The sequence below is a fragment of the Stegostoma tigrinum genome, chromosome 1, assembly GCF_030684315.1.
Source record: "Stegostoma tigrinum isolate sSteTig4 chromosome 1, sSteTig4.hap1, whole genome shotgun sequence".
Classification (NCBI taxonomy): domain Eukaryota; kingdom Metazoa; phylum Chordata; class Chondrichthyes; order Orectolobiformes; family Stegostomatidae; genus Stegostoma; species Stegostoma tigrinum.
The window spans coordinates 67,990,382-68,007,311 of NC_081354.1; the positions used below are offsets into that span (position 1 = coordinate 67,990,382).

Consider the following 16,930-nt stretch of genomic DNA (forward strand, 5'->3'; position numbering starts at 1 on the left):
ACTGCAATTCAATGGAAAATGTGAATCAATTTAGATGCAGGAACTGTTCACTTTCGATACGTTGTTGAAGAAATGTGTAATGGTTCCCTTGTTTATTAGGGAGACAGAAAGGAATCTGGCAAAGAAGGCATTGTTTGATGATGTGATATATGTACAAGGTTTCTGTCTTCTGTCTCCTCAAACACGGGCTCCCGCTGCAACAGCAGGAAAGTGCTAGACAAATACCAAGGTCAATATAAATCAGAGAGCCGGAAAACCAATTTCAGATGCAGTTATTGCCGAGTATATGCACAGTGTGTAATGATTCAACACATTCTGCCTGATATAAACCTGAAGGTTAGGATTACATACGAAGCATGTCTTACCACTAACCAGGATGTTTTAAAACATCAGTTGTGGGTAAGTGGGTAGCATTGTTACCTCACAGTCACGAGAGAAATTTAAGCCACAAAAAACATGCACTAATGCTACTGAGCAAGAGTAGCACTGAGAAAGTGCTGCAGTGTGGGAGGTGTCATTTTCAAACAAAATATTAAACTGGGGCCCTATTTTCAATCTGAAGTCAATTTCAGAGATTTCATAGAAGAGCAGGGGAATTACACTGGGGCCCCGGCTAATATTCATCCATCAATAACCACCACTAAAATAGGTTAACACAGTGTGGAGCTGGAGAAACACAGCAGGCCAGGCAGCATCAAAGGAGTAGGAAAGCTGGCATTTTGGGTCACGACCTTTCTTCAGAAATGGGAGAGGGGAAGGGGGCTCTGAAAAATATAGAGGGCGGAACAGTATTAGCAGGTGGATAGTGGAGCGGATGGATGGGAAAGAAGACGGACAGGTCAAGGAAGCGGGGATGAAGCTAGTAAAGGTGAGTGTAGGTATGTAGGGGTGGGGATTGGTCAGTGAGGTGGGAGGAGCGGATAGGTGGGAGGGAAGATGGATAGGTCAGTGAGGCGGGGATGAAAGGGAGGGTTGGTCTTGGGTTGAACTCGGGGGGTGGAGAGATTTTGAAGCTAGTAAAGCCCACAATGAGACCATCTACTCCGCCCTAACAGACATTAAAAACCACAATCTCCCAAACCTGCAAAGGACCTCTTCTGTTTTTCATTCTTAACAGGTTCCACAGCCTCAACTTACGATTCACTCCGCCCTGTTGGACATTAAAAACCACAAGCAGTTCCTACTATCTTTGACTAAAATAGGTTACTTATTCCTTGCCACTGCTGTTGGTCAGAACTTCCTCTGTGCACATTTGACTGTTGTGCTTTCTAGATTACAACAGTGACTGCAATTCAGAAGTTCTTCGTTGGCTGTCAAGTGTTTTGTGATGCCCTGAGATTGTGAAAGACACGATGCAGATGAAGTCTTTACTAGTTTAATTAACTCAGGTCACATTTTCTGTTCTAAGACATTTTTGTGGTTTTAATATGTTTTACTACTATCTTTTATTTGTTGTATTTTGGCTGTTTTCACTTCTGCCTGTACAAGTTTCAAAAAAAGGTTACAGTACCATTCAACTAAAAAGTAACACAAATTTTGTGCTATCCTTTCCTCTGCTAAGGAAAGGCATTACACATTTTGGCTTTGAGTCCATGAAAATGTACAAATTTAATTAGTTACACAGACGTTTCTTGATGATGGATGTTACTGATAGCATCATTACTTCTGGCTGTCGTTATTTTCTCATTATAATTTCTTCCTATCATGTACTTGCTGTTTTCTTCTTCACTGTACTATTAAAGTCCCTATTTTGAGTTTACATACTTATCTACTTTCAGCTCTATTTCTTTCGCTTTGTAAAATAAGCTTCAGTTTTATGCGGCAACAGAGTCACAGGAAGCAAATATGCAATAGCAGCAAGTGCCAGCTCAACGTTATGATCTCCAAACAGTATTTTATAAATAAGTCCAAGGCTGGTGTGAAGGCTGCAATAGGAATTGTAAATTGGCAAAGTCTTTGCCTGCTGCAGCACATCCTATCGGTCTGACAGCATGCTCCCCTAATAGTGAATTGGCAGCATAGCCAGATAATGATAGTAGGTGACAGCTGGGTCCTGTCAAAGTCAGTCAAAAAATTGTTTTGAGTGACTTGTAACAACAAATATCTGTGCATAGAGAAGTAAAAAGACAAGGAATCACTTAAAAGTGACTAAAACATATCACAAAAAGAAGGGTAATTATCACATTTCATCTTAGTAAGGTATATTCAAAAAATATATATATATTTGTATTACTTGACAATCAAGAAATTATGTGATTTTAGATTAACTGTTTAATGTACTATTTATTAATTATTTCAGGGAGTCTATCACAGCACTTCCATTTGCTGTGATTTCCTGACATTAAAACGTAGACAGAAAAACAGCATGATTTTCTCATATAAAGTATTTAGGAAGGCTGCAGATCATTGGGAATAAATTTCCCTTTTGCTTTTAAAAGTAATGCATTGAATATATTATTTTAGATTACTTTTCTAAGTGAATTAAGAAGTATGATTGATATGACAATAGTACACAGTACAGAAACAATAGGTTATGTTTATATTCAAACACAAGATATCCTGTTTGCTGTCTGCTAACCTATTTTCATTTGCTAAGAACAGTGTGAGATATATTTTACTGAGGCTGAAATGTTGATTTACTAAGTGTCAGGGCAAAAGACAGTTATCCATGCACATGGGATGATTACTATGATTTCAATGAAGGACAATTTTTGTTCTTCCTATGTTGAAATCTGGGGCTGATAAGATTAAATCTAAATTGAACACATGTTAAAATGTACAAATTGAAGTCTGTCCCTCACCTTTTTTTAAAATGGTATACTTTATGAAAGAAGAATAGTTCTGTTCCTTTGTATTCACACCAACGTCTCACCTATTCCTGCTCTTCAGACAGAATAAGGGCCAGAAAGGCTGCATGTTTGGTCTTTGGCCTTTACTGAGTTAGAAAGCACTGCCAGCTGCAGTAAAAGCAGAACATACCAAAATAGCCCGTGCTGACAGTACCTGATGGATTTTGCTCTCGATGGGATCAAGATCTCCTTCCCATGTCCATATAACTTTGTGAAGAAATATAATTGACAAGAAATTGAGCAGGAAAAGAATTACTACATTAATGATAGTGATCTGAGAAAGAATTTCTTTCTAAGTTACCAGTCTTCACATCTACGTTCATGCGTCTGCCTTCTATATATATTGCTTTATGATTTAAGAATAACATGAAATGCACATTGTTATTATATCTGAGATGTACATCCAAATGAATTTCCTGGCATTGTTAGAAAATGCGCAGATCTTGGTGATTTGTGAAGTGATTTCTCAGGACAATGCTTTCAGGTAACCTGCCCAGGAACAAATGATCAATTTGTCCAGTATAGTGTTGTGGATTAATTTCTAGGTCTTGTCATTCTACTTCATTTTCTTATTTCATTTCCTACTTGTTTTACTTTTTGCTTTCTATTCTGTATCTTGAAGTGTAGTTATGAGTTATATTCTAAATTATCTGATGTCTGTTTCCTTCCACTGATCACACCTGTGCCTATTCATGATAAATAAGACAGAATATTGTGAGTCTTACACAGATCTGAAACACATATTCAATCATGAGGCATTACTTGTTTGCTGTTGTGACATTCATCCAATGAATAACACGAACTCTATAACAAAAAAACAAAAGAACTGCAGATGCTGTAAATCAGGAACAAAAACAAAGTTGCCGGAAAAGCTCAGCAGGTCTAGCAGCATCTGTGAAGGAGAAAAACAGAGTTAACTTTTCGGGTCCAGTGACCCTTTGTTAGAAGGGTCACCGGACCCGAAGCGTTAACTCTGTTTTCTCCTCCACAGGTGCTGCTATGAACTCTACAATACCTAGGTTATACTGAAACTGGAGGCATTCACAGGGCACGTTAAATTGAATATCTCAATATTTTGAGGGTTATAATGTTATGTTTACATTAGCTTTGGGTACTTTCCAATGGCAAAACCATTTATGGATTTTCATTTTAAATTTAAACCATGGAAATAGGTGAAAAAAGGTAACTGTATCTTATAACATAGCTTTCGAAATGTGAGCCTAACCATTGGAATACATCTTCTGAAATGGTCTTGTTTCCGCAAAATTTAATTGAAACAATTAGTCACTGGGGGGTAATTCAAAATTATGTGATTGTGTGAAATTGGGGATTTTATAGCTCTTTTGATTAATTCATACAGTCATAGAGTTGGAGTCATACAGCACAGAAACAGACCCTTTGATCCAACCAGTCCATACCGTACATAATTCCAAACTAAACTAGTCCCACCTGCCTGCTCCTGCCTGTATATCATTCATGTACTTATCCAAACGTCTTTTAAATGTTGTAACTGCATCTACATCCACGACTTCCTCACGAAGCTCATTCCACACGCGAACCACTCTCTGTAAAAAATTTGCCTCATATCTTTTTTTAAATCTCTCTCCTCTCACCTTAATAATGTGCTCCCGGTCTTGAAATCCCCATCCTAGGGAAAAGACACCTACTGTTGGCCCTATCTATATCCCTCATTATTTTATAAACTTCGATAATGTCACCAGTCAGCCTCCCACACTCCAGCGGATAAAGTCCAAGCCTATCCAGCCTTCCTTTACAGCTCAAAACTTCCATAATGGCAACATCCTGGTCAATCCTTCTGAACCCTTTCCAACTTAATAATATCCTTGCTATAACTGGGCGACCAGAACAGGACACAGTATTCCAGAAGAGGCCTCAGCAATGTCCTGTACAACATCATCATGACTTCTCAACTCCTGTATTCAAAGGACTGAACAACAAAGGCAAGGCCAATGGCTTTTTTAACCACCCTGTCTATATGTGATGCAAACTTCAACGAATTACGTACCTACACCATTAGATACCCTTCTTTTATGACACTGCCCAAGGCCCTACCATTAATTGTATAAACCCCACCCTTGTTTGTTGCACCAAAATGCAATACCTCACATTTATTCAGATTGAACTCCATCTGCCATTTTTGCGCCCATTGACCCGTTTGATGAAGATCCCTTTGTAATCTTAGAAAACCTTCTTCACTGCCCAGTAGGTCACCAATTTTAGTGTCTGGAATTAATGAAAATCAGGAACAATGTAAAACAGGTCGCTGACATGCTTTCAGTAATCTTACACCATTGAGTATTTTTAATCACGAATCATTAAGTAATATGTTGAGGAATATTCCCAATAATGTTCCAGGACATGAACTCAAAGCAGGTAGTGGACAAAACTAGAAGATTTGCCCCAATTTTAGCCTGTTTTCTCCAATGAACTTTAACCTCTCAGTTTTCTTTGATGGTATTCAACTCATGATAATCAGTTATTACTAAAATTTAGTACTTCAAAAAATTGGAATTTACCAAAATTTACATCAATTGCCATTTCTGAGGGTTATTTCTTCTAATTACTTCCATGAACTAGCCTTTGGCAATTCCCACAATCAAATGATGAACTAAATATTTTTAGATATGAAAAGATTACTGAATAAAATAAAGCTCAGAAACTGAATTTTAATTTTTTTAGTATCTTTGATTTGGGAAAATATAATGGATGGAAAGTTTCTCTCAAGGTGAAATCTCAGTCTCAGCAACCAACCTCCAAGTTGCCTCTGGATTTTACATGCTTTAATAAAAGCACTTCACATTCTGCCAAATGGGTATAGGCTGAACCAGTTTAACTTTCCTCATAACATAATCCTTTCATCCTAGAAACTGGACAGTTGAACCTAATCTGAATAGATTTTAAAGCGATAATATTGATTCTTAAGTAGAGAGGCTAAAACTCAATACAGGCCTCCAGATGTAGTCTCATTTACGCCCCATACAATTATTACAACACTTTCTGACTTTTAATCTCCATTTCATGCAATAAACACCAGATTCCACTTATCTACTGAATCAATTGCATTAACTTCATGCTAACCTTATGTGATTAATTTGCAAGGACACCCAGATCTCTCAGTAGTTCCAGATTCTGGAGTCTGTCATCACTTATACAACATACTGCTTTCCTATTCTTGCCACCAAAGTGGACATGTTCACAAGCTCCCACATTATATATTATCAATCAAACATTTGCCCACTCACTTAACCTATCCAAATCCCTTGTAGATTATTTATGTCCTCTTAATAAGTTAGTTTTCCATCTCTCTTGTGTCATCAGTAAATTTAACTACCATACTTTTAGTGCCTTCTTCTTAGTTATTAATACAGACTAGAAACAGTTGAAACATTAGCATTGATCCCTATGGCACTGCATTGGCTATAGCTTGCCAACATTAAAATAACCAGAGAAGACAGCCACACTGAGCCCTGCCGCATCTTCACCATCCCCCCAGACCTCCCACTGACTGAGGACGAACGGTCAGTCCTGAGCAAGGGGCTCACCTTTGTCCCCCTACAACCACACATCAACGAATACCAGTCACGGTCGGACATAGAGCAGTTTTTCCGCCGTCTTCGCCTCCACGCCTACTTCTTCAACCGGGAACCCAACCCTCCTTCCACTGACCCCTTCACCCGCTTCCAAAACAAGTCCTCCTCCTGGACACCACCCCCAGGCCTCCTACCCTCCCTTGACCTCTTCATCTCCAACTGCCGTCGAGACATCAACCGCCTCAACCTCTCCACCCCTCTCACCCACTCCAACCTCTCCCCAGCAGAACGGGCAGCCCTCCGCTCCCTCCGCTCCAACCCCAACCTCACCATCAAACCCGCAGACAAGGGTGGCGCAGTGGTAGTATGGCGCACTGACCTCTACATCGCCGAGGCCAGACGCCAACTCTCCGACACCACCTCCTACCGCCTCCTCGATCATGACCCCACACCCGAGCACCAAACCATCATCTCCAACACCATTCATGACCTCATCACCTCAGGGGACCTCCCACCCACAGCCTCCAACCTCATTGTTCCCCAACCCCGCACGGCCCGTTTCTATCTCCTTCCCAAAATCCACAAACCTGCCTGCCCTGGTCGACCCATCGTCTCAGCCTGCTCCTGCCCCACCGAACTCATCTCCACCTATCTGGACTCCATTTTCTCCCCTTTGGTCCAGGAACTCCCCACCTATGTCCGTGACACCACCCACGCCCTCCACCTCCTCCAGGACTTCCAATTCCCTGGCCCCCAACACCTCACATTCACCATGGACGTCCAGTCCCTGTACACCTGCATTCCGCATGGAGATGGCCTCAAGGCCCTCCGCTTCTTCCTGTCCCGCAGGCCCGACCAGGCCCCCTCCACCGACACTCTCATCCGCCTAGCTGAACTCGTCCTCACACTCAACAACTTCTCTTTTGACTCCTCCCACTTCCTACAGACTAAGGGGGTGGCCATGGGCACCCGCATGGGCCCCAGCTATGCCTGCCTCTTTGTAGGTTACGTGGAACAGTCCCTCTTCCGCACCTACACAGGCCCCAAACCCCACCTCTTCCTCCGGTACATTGATGACTGTATCGGCGCCGCCTCTTGCTCCCCAGAGGAGCTCGAACAATTCATCCACTTCACCAACACCTTCCACCCCAACCTTCAGTTCACCTGGGCCATCTCCAGCACATCCCTCACCTTCCTGGACCTCTCAGTCTCCATCTCAGGCAACCAGCTTGTAACTGATGTCCATTTCAAGCCCACCGACTCCCACAGCTACCTAGAATACACCTCCTCCCACCCACCCTCCTGCAAAAATTCCATCCCCTATTTCCAATTCCACCGCCTCCGCCGCATCTGCTCCCACGATAAGACATTCCACTCCCGCACATCCCAGATGTCCAAGTTCTTTCAGGACCGCAACTTTCCCCCCACGGTGATTGAGAACGCCCTTGACCGCGTCTCCCGCATTTCCCGCGACACATCCCTCACACCCCGCCCCCGCCACAACCGCCCCAAGAGGATCCCCCTCGTTCTCACACACCACCCCACCAACCTCCGGATACAACGCATTATCCTCCGACACTTCCGCCATTTACAATCCGACCCCACCACCCAAGACATTTTTCCATCCCCTCCCCTGTCTGCTTTCCGGAGAGACCACTCTCTCCGTGACTCCCTTGTTCGCTCCACACTGCCCTCCAACCCCACCACACCCGGCACCTTCCCCTGCAACCGCAGGAAATGCTACACTTGTCCCCACACCTCCTCCCTCACCCCCATCCCAGGCCCCAAGATGACATTCCACATTAAGCAGAGGTTCACCTGCACATCTGCCAATGTGGTATACTGCATCCACTGTACCCGGTGCGGCTTCCTCTACATTGGGGAAACCAAGCGGAGGCTTGGGGACCGCTTTGCAGAACACCTGCGCTCAGTTCGCAACAAACAACTGCACCTCCCAGTCGCAAACCATTTCCACTCCCCCTCCCATTCTCTTGATGACATGTCCATCATGGGCCTCCTGCACTGCCACAATGATGCCACCCGAAGGTTGCAGGAACAGCAACTCATATTCCGCCTGGGAACCCTGCAGCCATATGGTATCAATGTGGACTTCACCAGTTTCAAAATCTCCCCTTCCCCTACTGCATCCCTAAACCAGCCCAGTGCATCCCCTCCCCCCACTGCACCACACAACCAGCCCAGCTCTTCCCCCCCACCCACTGCATCCCAAAACCAGTCCAACCTGTCTCTGCCTCCCTAACCGGTTCTTCCTCTCACCCATCCCTTCCTCCCACCCCAAGCCGCACCCCCAGCTACCTACTAACCTCATCCCACCTCCTTGACCTGTCCGTCTTCCCTGGACTGACCTATCCCCTCCCTACCTCCCCACCTACACCCTCTCCACCTATCTTCTTTACTCTCCATCTTCGGTCCGCCTCCCCCTCTCTCCCTATTTATTCCAGTTCCCTCCCCCCATCCCCCTCTCTGATGAAGGGTCTAGGCCCGAAACGTCAGCTTTTGTGCTCCTGAGATGCTGCTTGGCCTGCTGTGTTCATCCAGCCTCACATTTTATTATCTTGGAATCTCCAGCATCTGCACTTCCCATTATCTCCATTTATCTCTATGCTCTGTTTTGTGTTAGCTAACCAGTCATCTAGTGATGCTCATGTGTTACCATCTACATCATGAGCTCTTATTTTGTAAAACAGTGGCAGACATTTGAGGAGATATTCCATTCCATCTAACTAATATATATTTGAGAGAGGAAGAAAAGTTGTAAGGAAACAAATCAGCAATGGCTAAGCAAGGAAGTAAAAGAATCAGAGGCAAAACTAAGGCATACCATATTGCAAAGGTCACTGGAAAGCTGGAGGATTGAGCAACTTTAAAGAACAGCAAAGGGTTCTAAAAGAGTAACAAAAATGGCAATAGTAAATCATGAAAGAAAACTAGTGCAAAATATAAAAATGAATAGGAAAGATTCCATTAGTATATAAAAAGGAAGAAAATAATTAGGGTAAATTTTGGTCCCTTAGAGGACATGATTGGGGAGTTAATAATGGGAAACACAGAAATGGCAGAGAGTCTAAATCAATATTTTCCTTCAGTTTTCTTGGTGGAGGACATTGAAATCATCCCAGAAGAAACAAATAATGCAGAGGTTACAGAAAAGGACAAACTTGAAACAATTGCTATCACTAGGGTAAAAGTACTGAACAAAAATATTGGGATTAAAGGTGGATATCTCCCCAGGACCTGATAATCTACAACTTGAAGTGGCAGCAGAGATAGTGGTTACATTAATTATAATATTCCAAAATTTGCCCGATCCTGGAAAAGTTCCAGTGGGTTGGTAAAATGCTGATATAATGTCCATATTGAAAGAAAAAAAGGAAACAGAAAGTAGAAAACTATAGACTAGTTAGTTTAATGCCTGGTCAGTGGAAATTGTTGGATCCCATTATTAAAGAAGTAGTAACAAGACAATTGAGAAGTCAAAATGCAATCCATCAGACTCAGTGTGGCTTTATGCAGGGTACATTTTATTGACTACTTTGCTAGAGTTGTTTGAAAATATGCCAACCAAAGTGGATTATAGATCTACTGTAAATGTAGTATATCTGGACTTGCAGAAGCATTTGAGAAAGGGTACATTGCAAAAGGCTAACATACATGATAAGATCCTATGGGGTTAGGTTTAATTTATTAGCTTGGATAGAGGATTCGTTAACCAACAGAAAGCAGAGAATCACAATAAATGGCTTGGGGACCGCTTTGCAGAACACCTCCGCTCAGTTCGCAACAAACAACTGCACCTCCCAGTCGCAAACCATTTCCACTCCCCCTCCCATTCTCTAGATGACATGTCCATCATGGACCTCCAGCACTGCCACAATGATGCCACCCGAAGGTTGCAGGAACAGCAACTCATATTCCGCCTGGGAACCCTGCAGCCATATGGTATCAATGTGGACTTCACCAGTTTCAAAATCTCCCCTTCCCCTACTGCATCCCTAAACCAGCCCAGTTCGTCCCCTCCCCCCACTGCACCACACAACCAGCCCAGCTCTTTCCCCCCCACCCACTGCATCCCAAAACCAGTCCAACCTGTCTCTGCCTCCCTAACCGGTTCTTCCTCTCACCCATCCCTTCCTCCCACCCCAAGCCGCACCCCCATCTACCTACTAACCTCATCCCACCTCCTTGACCTGTCCGTCTTCCCTGGACTGACCTATCCCCTCCCTACCTCCCCACCTATACTCTCTCCACCTATCTTCTTTTCTCTCCATCTTCGGTCCGCCTCCCCCTCTCTCCCTATTTATTCCACTTCCCTCTCCCCATCCCCCTCTCTGATGAAGGGTCTAGGCCCGAAACATCAGCTTTTGTGCTCCTGAGATGCTGCTTGGCCTGCTGTGTTCATCCAGCCTCACATTTTATAATCACAATAAATTGGCCATTTTCTGGTTCGCAACTAGTGGGGTGCCACATGTTTGGGTCTTTGGACCCCAAATATTTATAATCCATATTGATGATTTAGATGTAGGGGTAGAATATACTACAGCCAATTTTTAAGACTAAAATAGGTAGAAAAAATATGCAGTGAGGAAGTAAGAAATTTATAAATAAATATGGACAGGTGAGGTGAATGGACTAAAATTTGTCAGATGAAATTTAATGCTGATAAGTTTGGTCTTATCCATTTTGATCGGAAGAATGAAAAGGACATTTATTGTCTAAATAAAGACAAACATTAAGTTTTTAATGAGAAAAGATCTTGGTGTCCTTGTGCATGAATCACAGAAAGTTAGCATGCACTTCCAGCAAGTGATAAGGAGGGCAAATGGAATTTTGGCATTTATTGCTAAAGGAATAGAGCATAAAAGTAGGGAAAGGTGCTGCAACTGTGCAAGGCATTGATGAGACATCATCTCGTCCCCTTACCCGATGAAGGATGTTGTTATATTGGAATAATTTCATGGAAGATTCACTAGATTAACTCCAGAGATGAAAGGCTTGTCTTGTGAGGAGACATTGAGCAGTTTAGGCCTACACTTACTAGAGCTTAGAAGAATGAGGTATGTAATTGCTAATGGGGATTGATGGAGTAGATGTAGATTGGATATTTCCTCCTTTTCGGTAATCTAGAATGAGATGCCATAGTTTTAATTTAAGAAATGGCAAATTTAAAACAGCGATGAGGAATTATTTCTTTCAATCTGTGGAATTCATTACTCCAGCATGCGGCAGATGGTGGGACATTTAGTAACTTTAAGGAGATTAATTAGTAACGGGTTGAAGGATTATGCGGAGTAGCAGAAAAGTGGAGTTGAGGTTGAGATGAGATCAGCCATGATTCTACTGAGTGGTGGAGCAGGCTCAAGGGGCTGAATTGACTATTCCTGCTCTTTGTTCTTATGTTCTTCTGTAACCTTTGATAGACTGTATTGAGTGACATTTCCTTGCACACCACATCTGCTCTTCCCCCTTGATCCACCTTACTTGCTGCTTCCTCAAACAACTTGACTAAATTAGTCAAATATGATTTCTTTTTCACAAACCATGTTAACTCTGCCAGTTTGTATTATGACGTTCTGAGTGGCTTTCTATATTCTTTCTTTCATAATAGTTTGTCACATTTTCCTTATGCCAAAGTTCAGATTAACTCTCTTTAGATTTTTGCTTCCTGTCCGTTTCCTTTGTTTAAATAGAGGAGTTGTGCTGGTGACACTCAAATCAAGTGGGACCTTTTCAGCATGTAGGGAATTCTAGAAGATCACAATGAAGGCATCCAATTTCAGCAACCATTTTTTTTAATGAACCTGGGATAGAACCATCAGGTTTTTAAGCCTGAAGTGTTTAAGTTGTAACAGTTTAACAATATCATTTCTGCAGTGATAATCATTATTTTAAATTCCTCCCTGCCTTTTACTTATGATTTTCACATATTGTTGGGTCTGTTTTGTGTTTTCTACAGTGAAGACAAGACACAAAATACCCATTCAATAATTCCATGCTTCCCATTGTCAGTTCTGCAGTTTCACCTTCTAAGTAATCAATGTTCACTTTAGCTACTCTTTTCCTTTTTAATAACTTGTAAAAATCTCTCACTATTTGCTTAACTATTTCTAGCTCGCTTTCTGTCACACTCTAACTTAGCTCTCCTTATTTATTTTTGTTTTCTTTTGTTGTTACATCTTCTGGCTTACCATTAATAATGCAATATTGTACACGTTTTCTTTCAGTTTGGTCATGTCTTTGACTTCCTTAGGTGGCTATAAATGGTACACTCTTCTCAGAGTCTTTATCTTTCAATGTAATACATCTTTATATGAGAGTAATAAAATATTTCCTTAAATGTATGTTGTTACTTTTTAATGTGCTACCTTTTAAACTATTTATCCTGTTTACTTTAGCCAATTCTGTTTGTATATAATCCAACTTATTTTTATTTGAGCTTAACACACAAAGCTTAGAGTCACTCTTTGAACCGACTTTTAAACCCTGTCATGTTATCATCATCGTTGTTTAGAGGCTCCCTTACTTTAAGATCATTAATTAATCTTTTTTGATTGCACATTTTCAGGTCTAAAATAGCTTGCTTCCTAGTTGACAATCGAACATTGTCTGATATTATACAATAAAATATTCCTTATGTATGAAAACATATGCTGATATTTCCTCACCATTCTTAGCCCAGAATCTTGGCTCTATATCTTTCTAGAGTATGGAATTGTCTCTAATTTTAAATATAATGAATTATAGTTTGGATGTCAAGAATATTATTTTACAACAGCACAACATTTAATATCAATGTAAGGCAAGAACTAGCATTAACACTTTGTAAATGCAACTACTTTAATACTGATCCATAATCTAATAGAATTAATGAAATTCTATTGACAAACTGGTCCATTGAAACTACATGGGAAGGGCAAAGAACAGATGGGAAGTATCAACATCAACATTTGTAAGGATTTTTATATAATGTCAGAAATCTTTTTGTCTAAAATAAGTGATCAAGTGAATTTAGTAATCTGTCGTGGCAGTCTGGACTCTCATGGTTAGTACACATACACTACCAACTGGTGGCAGCAGATCCTCAATTCAACTATTGAATATAAGCTTGTCTCAAGAAGAGAATTGAACAATCATGACGAAATGCTTTTCAAAGCTGACTGTAACCAATTCAGGAAACCATGCAGATTCGGGAGTGAGTAATAATTATTTTAAGTAACACATAAAAATACAAATGTGACAGAAAATAATTTTCACTGGTAAAAGTCTACTTTTATTCTTCTGTTGTGTAATTCTTTTAAAGTTTGAGAGGGAAGATTTAAATTATTAGAGTCTAGCTGCAGCTCGCAATGGCAATCACAGCTTGTCTTTTCCTTGCGTTCACAGTTTAACAATGTGTAGAAGGTTCAAGTAAACACTTTGCGTTCTCAGAATATTTTGGGTATAGTCAAGCTGGTGGAGAATTTCACATATTTATTAGCTCATATAGAGCAATCTACTTGAGATTCTATCAGACTGTAAATTTTGTTAGGATATGTCTAATTTCCACCATGTCTTCGTAACATTGGCACATTTTCTTAAGAATTTGTTAATCCCCATTTATTTCTTTTAAATTAATTTATAAGTTCTGGGTGTTACTGGCTAAATCTCCATTTATTGCCCATTTCAAATTGTCCTTGGGAAGGTGATGACGCGTTGCCTTCTTAAACCACTGCAGTCCTTGGCGTATCAGTACATTCTCAGTGCTTTTAGAAAAAAAGTTCTAGAATTTTTGCCCAACAAAAGGAAGGAACAGCAGTATAGTTCCAAGTCAGGTAGGAAGAAAATTTGCAGGTGGTGTATTCTCATGGCTTTGTCCTCTTGATGGTAAAGATTGCATTTATAGAAAGTGCTACTTGAGCAGGCTTGTTGAGTTGCTACGGTACATCTTGAACCAAACTGCTTTCACAATGTGTAAGTGTGAAGGGAATGAATGTTTGTGGTGGTGGATGTTGTGCCATCATGTGGGCTGTTTTATCCTTGATGGCCCCAAGCTTCTTGAGTATTGTTGGAGCTTCACTCATCCAGATGAGTGGGGAGTATTCCAATTGCATTTTTGACTTGTGTCTTGTAGATGGGAAGGCAGAAAGTGAGTGCCACAAAATTCCTATTCTTTGACCTGCTCCTTAGCTACCTCAGATATTGATAATGGAGGATTCAGCAATGATAATACCGTTGAATGTCAAGAGGTGATCTTTGATTCATTGTTTGGGATGTCTAGCGTTAGCATAACATGAATGTTTCTTGCTATCTATCAGCTGACCCCTGGATGTTGTCCACGTCTTGTTGCTTGTGGACATATGCTGCTTCAGTATCTGAGGAGTCACAAATAGTGCACAATTTTCAGCAATCATTTGTGTAAATCACAACTGCAGACCTTTTAGTAGAGATTGATCATTGCTGGAGCAGCTGAAGAAATTAGGGCCTTGGACACTACCCTGAGGATCTTCTGCAGAGATGCCCTAGGGTTGAGATGTTGCTTTTGTTGGCATGCCTTGTAACACTATGATTCCTACCCATCAGTTACAGATATGGCATAGTACTTAACCCCTCACATCTGATGTTAATCTGTCTTTACCAAAGAGGGAAATGCCGCAGAGGTTATGGTGACAGAGGAGGAAACTCTGCTACTAAATTGATAACAAAGAAGTGATGGATAAATTAGTGGCATTTAAAGTTGACAAAGTACCAGGCCAGGATAAGATGCATACAATGATTTTGAAGGAAGTGAGAGTGGAAGTTGTAAGGCCATTGGCCAAAATGTTTCAGACTTTTCTAGAATCAGTGGAAGTGCCAGAAGACTGGGAAAATTGCAAATTTTAAAGCCTCATTCAAGCAAGTGTATAAGGATAAGCCCAGTAAGTACAGACCTGTCAGTTTAACTTAAAATGGTGAAGAGGCTTCTAGAGATAATTATTTGGAATAGAATGAATAGTATTAATGAGAAAGGTAGGCTGGTTGGGAAGAGTGTGGATGGGTCTCTATAGGAAAACATGTATCTAAATTACTTGCTGGAGTTTTTAAAGGCTTAATGAGGGTAACATTGTTGATGTGATGTATCTAATCTCTCAGAAGGCATTTGATACAGTGCCACACAACAGACTAGTGAGGAAAGTTATAGGTCATGGAATAAAAAGATCAACAACAATGTGGATACAAAATTGGCTGAAACATATAATAAAGAGAATAATGGTCAATGGATATTTATCTGACTGGAGAAAGTTGGGAAAAAAGTTGCCAGCGTTGGTATAGGGATCCTTGCCTTTCCTGATGAATATTAACAGTTCAAGTCTTGGTGTGATGCAGACAATTTCAAAGTTTGCAGATGACACAATGTTGTTTTTATTCACTTATGAAACATGGGGCATCACTGGCTGGCCAGCATTTATTGATCATCTCCACTTGCCCTTCCAAAGGTGGTTGTGAGCTGCCTTTTTGAACCGATGTAATCCATGGACATTAGGTAAACCCCCAATGTCAATAAGATGGAAATTCCAGGATTTTTGACTCAGCAACAGCGAAGGAAAGGCAATATATTTCCAAGTCAGCATTGAGAGTGTGTTGGAGGATAATTTATAAATGGTATTGTTCCTGTGTATCTGTTGCCCTTATCCTTCTGGAAAGAAGTGGTTATATGTTTGGAAGGTGCTGTCTAAGGATCTTTGGTGAATTTCTGCAGTGAATCTTGAAGACAGTACACACTGCCGCTGCGAAGTGTTGGCGGTGGAGGGAATGGATGCTTGTGGATATAGTGCCAAACAAGTGGGTTGCTTTCTCCTGGATCGTATCAAGTTTCCTGAATGTTGTTGGAGCAGCACTTATCCAGGCAAGTGGGACTATTCCATCATACTCCTGACTTGTGCTTTGTAGATGGTAGACAGGCTTTGGCGAGTCAGGAAGTGAGTTACTCACCACAGTATTCCTAGCTTCTGAACTGCTGTTGTAGCCACTGCACTTATATGGCAAGTCCAGTCGATTTTCTTATCAATGATAGTTTTTTTTTGTGTACAGGATATACCTGGGCAATATTCCACATTTTTGAGTAGATGCCAGTGTTGTAACTATACCTGAACAACTTGACTAGGGGAGCGACAAGTTCTGAAGCACAAATCTTGAGTATATTGCTAGAAAGTTGTCAGGGCCAATGGACTTTGCATCATTCAGTGATTCTGACTGTTTCTTGATATCGCGTGGAGTGAATCAAATTTGTTAAAGACTGGCATCTCGGACGCTGGGGAGGAGGCCGAGATAGATCATCCTGTTGCACTTCTGACTGAAGATTGCTGTGAGTGCTTCAGCCTTACCTTTCACACTGATGTGCTGGGCTCTTCCATCGTTAGGATGGGGGCGTTTGTGGACCCTCCTCCTCCAGTGAGTTGTTTAATTGACCATCACCATTCACAACTGGATGGGGCAGGACCGCAGAGTTTGGATCCAATCTGTTGGTTGTGGGATCACTTAGCTCTAACTGTTACC

General features: G+C 41.4%; 1 protein-coding gene across 4 annotated transcripts in view; it reads left to right on the forward strand.

Moving 5' to 3' along the window:
• The window catches only part of synpo2b (synaptopodin 2b), a 124,962-nt gene that overhangs the window by 82,980 nt on the left and 25,052 nt on the right, over positions 1–16,930 (forward strand). The gene's annotated exons all lie outside the window — the stretch shown is intronic.